Here is a 5,917-nt window from a genome sequence, read left to right as displayed (position 1 = left end):
CAATAGAGCAATGAGATATTTCGTAATCTTGAAAACAAGCTATTGTTCTTTTTCATTTATTTGGTTCTCGGGGGAAGTCTAAAAGGGGCTGTGTACAATGATAATGCACCGCGTGACTTGGCCACAGACGTCGGTGCACAGTGCATGTGACATCAAAAAGTATTACGTATAGCAGCTCATCTAACTGTGTACGCAGTGCTACATACATGTATGTCAACAGGAGTCCGCAGTGTTGTTTACCGTTTATATAACGTTATTATCCGGTTCACACAGGTTCACACAGGTTCACACCTGCACACATGCAAATTATACCTGGTTCGCTGGGACGCTTCTAATGCCATTGGAGATTACGATATCAAGCGCCTAAATACCATTAAATTGTGTGTGTCACATGACTTGATTTAATGGCACTAATGGCGTGACGACGAAGTTGCGCAACAAATATATGTTGGTTTTGCCAACATATATATGTTGGCAAAAAATATATGTTGAATGTGCAACTTTTTCAAATTCTACGCCATAAAACTTATTTTATAGAAATAACAAGCGTTTTCATGTACACTCAATGCCTTACTCGCTATGGAAACGAAACTCGCTTAAGCGTGATGAACATTTCCTGTTGCGATGCTGGTCTCGTTACTTTTTCTTCAATCCTTGATATTACAGTGAACCCGAATTGTGTCTGTCATGGAGCACCTTTGTTTTCCTTTAAATAGTCAATAATGTACGCTCTCCTTGCCGACAAACATTTTTTTTCATCATAGATGGGTTCTACAAAACACAAAATGAGAATGAAGGCAGTCATACGACGGCAAGCTCTAAAGTCTATAGCCACGTGTCACCGCTCAAATGCCCTTTATATTTAAGGTCTTACCAATTAGCGCCACTTTTGACGTGCAAACGGGGTCTAACATAATTCAAACTGGCAGGACCGAATCAAGGTAACTATCGATTCTCGAAAACGAAAAAAAAAAGAGAGAGAGAAGAGCACTTGAAGCACTTGGGTCCTTCCAGATACGTATGGTGCAAATATTCTTTTTCTTGCCTTATCACAATGCATTAAGTTTGCTAAATATGTAAACTTTCTCATAAATATTTCACTATTTGGAACCCTGTGCCCACGTCTGTCTCCATGGCAAATATAACATTGAAACACATCGAGGAACAAGCTCTTCATTCATTGCAGCCGCAGCCAAAAATCTTTCTCAGATACGTCTCAACGACTGTCATTCGAGCGTCAGGAGATCATAAGTCCCAATTATTCTCTCATCTAAATTTTTCGAACGCATATTCAGTTCATCCTTGAAACAGCTAGAAAACTCCCTGTCGTTTCTGGATGTTCTTGTAACCTGAAAATAAAACTGTGCAAACACATCTACACAAGTCGATATCTTCAGTTTACTTCAGAACTCCCGAAAATCCGCAATACATCAGTAGCAAAGATGCGAAGAGCCGGAACGCACTGCATGCAGCACACAGCAAGAAAGTAATCGACATATTTGCACAGTCCCCAGGATACCGGCTCACGCACAGGAGGCACGCTTTCCCGCACGTTGGGGGCGGGGCCCCGCGTCACTCTATGGGACCGGAGAGCAAAACGATAATAACTCCTCTCCCTTTCCGATTTTCTCATTGCTTTCCCAGTTACAAGTAGTAAGTGTATGAACCTTTCTTTTGCCAGAGTTACAGTACCGTGGTTGTAATAGTGCGAGTTCCACGGCTTATTAAAATATAATACACAGCACCTATGGGCGCTCTCTGAAAAATCGACCGTTTTACCGCATTTGAATCGCTACCGTGGAGACGTGCTTGGAGATATCTAATTGCTTTCTGGGATTTAGATACTGGCATGTCTTTAGGTCATGATGGTATAGAGGATGTTTTATTCGCGTGGTAAAAAAAAGTTCCCTGGCCGGTTTTGTTCAGGGTGCGACAGCCGTCAAGCTCTCGTAGCTCCATCTCGCGTTGAGATGGTGTACTCTACTACCCAGACAACACACTACATCCCAGGGACTTCCCAAAAAAGTCCAAACGTCCCACATCCCAACAAGGTGGTTTTTAGGATGTCCTTTAGACATGTGCATAGGGATCATTCCTAAAACATCCCTTCTAGGATCTGATTGGGACTTCAAGTTAGCGGTGAAATAAGCTACTGTGTTGAAAATTGGCGATCCTAAAGAATCGGAAACAGCAACTCCGCCGAAGAGCATGGTTGGCGCGCGTGCACAATTGCATATCTACATGCACATGAAAAACATTATATCCGCGTTTTTTGTGAAAGTGTTCGTTTCTTTTTTTGTTTCTTTCTAAATGTCGCGCCGTTATGAGGACGAGGGATCGATTGCTGTCTGCGTGAGCAAGTGTTGCACTTGGTAAAGGCGGTACGACACACGTACTCGCGCCACTGTGCTCACTGCTCACGCACGCCGTGCTTTGCCGCACTGCACAAGCGGTGGTGTGGTGGTGTCGTATTTATAAAAACACCGACATATTAACTTTAGAAGAATTGAATGAAATATTGTTATTTTATTGTTTTATTCTTAGGTTTAATACGCAATTGTTCTTTAATTGCGCTTACTGCGAGCCAACACCTGCTCAAATAATTTGCTGCGAGCACTGCGCAGACATTGCCATCGCCATCATGGCGCCCGGCATGTTTGGAGTTCGGACAGATCAGACTCTTCGTTGGCCTCGTTTTTAGGTGTTTGATCCGTGACGTTTCGTCGAAAAATCACAAGAGCGCATGCCGTAGGTGTTTGCCTGGTTGCAAGATCTTGCCGATTTCAACGTTTTTCCACCTCTTCGGTAAGTACTTGACATGCCTGGATTACTGCAATCAGCACGTTCTTAGCACTTTCTTCTTTGGCTCCCCACCGCGCGCAGGTTGGCGTACGCTGAGCTGGACCCTCGCAGCAAGAATGGCACGTGGGAGTAAGTTTTATTTGTGACGCGATTTGGTTTATCTTCCGCAGAAACTGTTGAGCTCACAATGCTGATATGTTGTTGTTGTCGGCCACGTGTGTAGATTGACACCGCGATCGTGGAACACATGGCTGATCTGCCTCGAATAACTGCAAGCCGGCGCGTGCGTAGTGCCGTGGAGAACGATCAGAAGTCCTGGACGACAAAGAAAAAAACTTCAAAGGTTTGTTGTACATGTTTTCCACGACAACTGACATAAACGTAAAAAAAAATTGGAATGGTCAAATGCATGTGTCACGTTTATCCATTTGTAGTGGGCTGTGGACATGAATTAAGCATTGCTGCACACAAGACTGGCTTGCCCTCAGTTTATGCCCAGCACCAAATTTTTTGCTCTCATTATGACACCATTTGTAAGAAAAGCCAGAACTTATGTTCAAAACAGCGCATATTCATGCTATTCTTTTATTCAGTTGCATGTGTGAGTCCTGCTGCTGGCCATCAGTTAGCCGGTTATCAGAAGAAAAGGGCACAGCCCAGTTTTGTATTGGTACATACCGTATCGTTTGTGATTATGATCATGATTTTTGTCTTACTGAAACAAGAAACTGAAAAATGTATGTTGGTGTTTCTGCTACATCTCTATGAAGCAGCAGAACCTGTTGCTCAGTCACTTGGTGCATATTAGCAACTGGCACCTTGCCTGGCTTCCCTATACCTCCGCTTTTTTTCAGTGCATGTTGTTTTCATCCTTTACCAGCAGTCAAGTAGTTTCACACAACCGAAATGACCAACTAGCCCACTTTGTTTGTCAAGTAGATTTGTGATATGCACTGTTGCTCAATGATATTCTTTTTGCATGTGCTATCTGTGTACACATATTACATGATCTTTTTTTCTTTTTTTCAGCTGGTTCTAGTAGTGGTGCCCCTGGTGTGCACCTTTACCCCAAATGTCTGCACCTTTGCCTACCGGTAATGACATAGAAAGTGCTCAGCTTCCTGGACATAGGCATGCAGGTTACGAGACGGAAAACGTGCAGCTTAGACTTAATGCTTGTAAATGCGAAAATCGTAACTGACATAATTAGAGTAAGCTAAAAGGAGAAATTTCTGCTTATGAGCTAGTAATTATGAAGCAGGTTTTACTCCTCTTAAACTAGCAGACATGCAACAACACTGTTGTGCTATGTTTGTTTTGTGCGCCATTTTCATGCATATTTGTGCTTGCAGTGGATATGCATATACATGAAGGATTTGTTTTTGTTTTCCTCAGCTGCCTCTGCGAACCCCGCTCCTGGACAACAGCTGGGAGGCTCTGTGTTTAAACGCGTGCACCTTGGACGTCATGCTCGTAAATACCAATTCCTTTGTCATTCCTGGCATGAATTTTGTTGGTAAAGCAATAGGTAAAATTGTGCATTGTTGTTTACAATCACTTCAGTATGAACCAGGCTTAAAGGAGAAGGGACCGACAACTGGCCAGAACTTGTGATTAGATCCTGTCAGAAATGAAAATACCGCGCTATATGCTGACATATTCCAGCATCCTTTTCGCGCTGTGAGTAGGATTTATATCTCTAAATTGTGTTTAAAAGTAACAAAAAAATTATGTTGTGCAACCTATCGCAAGAGCCTTGAAGCTAGATTGCAGAGTTGATCACTTTGCTGTACAAAGTCACGTAGTCTGATACCGTCATGTGTGCCATTATTGGTCCTAAAAATATTAGTATGTATATTACTATCCATCCCCGCTCTATTCTGTGCTGCTTATGAGGTAAAAGGAGTTGCATGGTGACAAGAAACGGCGCTGCCTTCGCGGTAGCCAGTGGACCATGTCGAGCCGCAGCACATGCGCGCGAGTACACACACACGCAGTAAACCGCCGCGCTCGAACACGAACCGCTGTCACGCTCACTGTTTGCAGCATGCCTTGTTACGTGTGTATACAACTTCATATCCGTCGCAGATAGAAAAATTCGAATTACAAATGTTTCACGGCATTTTCCACATCACCATTCCTTGATTATACACTCTTGACTGGTAAGCTTTCTGTCGCGCTAAAGAAAATAGGTACCATAAAAGTTGGTTGTCGGTCCCTTTAACCTCTTAACACACACAGGTCAAAATAGGCATGCTATATCCCCGTTGTGCACCATCTTTGTGCGTTTGTGTGTGCAGTATGGACATGTACATTAAGGCTTTGTTTTTGTTCTCAGCTGCCTCTGCGAGCCCTGCTGTTGGACGCCAGCTGGAATGCTCTGCGTTTGAAAGCGTGCGCCCCAGATGTCATACTCATAAATACAGAGTTCTCATGATTCTAGTGTTGAAAAAGCAATAAGTAAAAGCAGGCACTTGTGCATCTGGAATGAGGTTTAACCCTGTCTCAGGAGACATAAGACAATATAGTCATGCTATGTTCCTGTTGTTCACCATTTTCATGCATGTTGTGTGCAGTACGTATACATACATGCAGGCTTTGTTTTTGTTGCCCTCAGCTGCCTCTGCAAGCCCTTTTGCTGGACGCCATGGAAGGCCCTCCACTCGAAAGTGTGCACCTTAGACTACACGCTCATCAATACCAAGTTCTTTGTCCTTCTCGGCATGATTGTAGTGCCATATAATAGTGAGGCAATAAATCATTTTTGCTGGTCACTTGATGTTCCATGCATGTTGCTTGGTTTCTGAACACTTGACTTGGTTTTAAGTTATCTAGTTATCTATGTGAAAAAAAAGTGGGTTGGTTGGACGAGGAATATGCTTTCCTGGAGAGGCAACTGGCTCTCTCAGTTAGGGGGTGGTCGAGCGCGATAAAGCAACTTAACATGTTATGGGAGCAGATGTCCCACCCTTTTGAAATAATCCTGCAGTAAAAAGTGGCCACATGTCCCAATAACATCCCACACGCATGCAGTTTTGGGACATCCCAAAAAGGTCTTTTTTTGTATCACTTGGGATGTTTTTCCACCTTGTGTGGGACGTCTTTTGGATGTCCC

At 43.3% G+C, this 5,917-nt stretch overlaps 1 long non-coding RNA gene across 4 annotated transcripts; it reads left to right on the top strand.

The window, feature by feature from the left end:
• The first annotated feature begins 2,014 nt into the window (after nucleotides 1–2,014).
• Nucleotides 2,015–5,649, top strand: LOC125758993 (uncharacterized). Of its 4 annotated transcripts, XR_007416545.1 has the most exons (5): nucleotides 2,015–2,805; nucleotides 2,884–2,931; nucleotides 3,026–3,145; nucleotides 4,198–4,275; nucleotides 5,420–5,649. It is a non-coding gene; the product is annotated as an uncharacterized LOC125758993 (long non-coding RNA). The 4 variants fall into 4 exon arrangements; XR_007416544.1 differs by having other exon boundaries at nucleotides 4,198–5,649; XR_007416546.1 differs by having other exon boundaries at nucleotides 3,832–5,649.
• Nucleotides 5,650–5,917: the final 268 nt, after the last annotated feature.

This window comes from Rhipicephalus sanguineus, chromosome 6 (genome assembly GCF_013339695.2).
Source record: "Rhipicephalus sanguineus isolate Rsan-2018 chromosome 6, BIME_Rsan_1.4, whole genome shotgun sequence".
Lineage (NCBI taxonomy): Eukaryota > Metazoa > Arthropoda > Arachnida > Ixodida > Ixodidae > Rhipicephalus > Rhipicephalus sanguineus.
The sequence above is the reverse complement of the archived record's forward strand: the minus strand, read 5'-3'. Positions and strand labels throughout refer to the sequence as shown.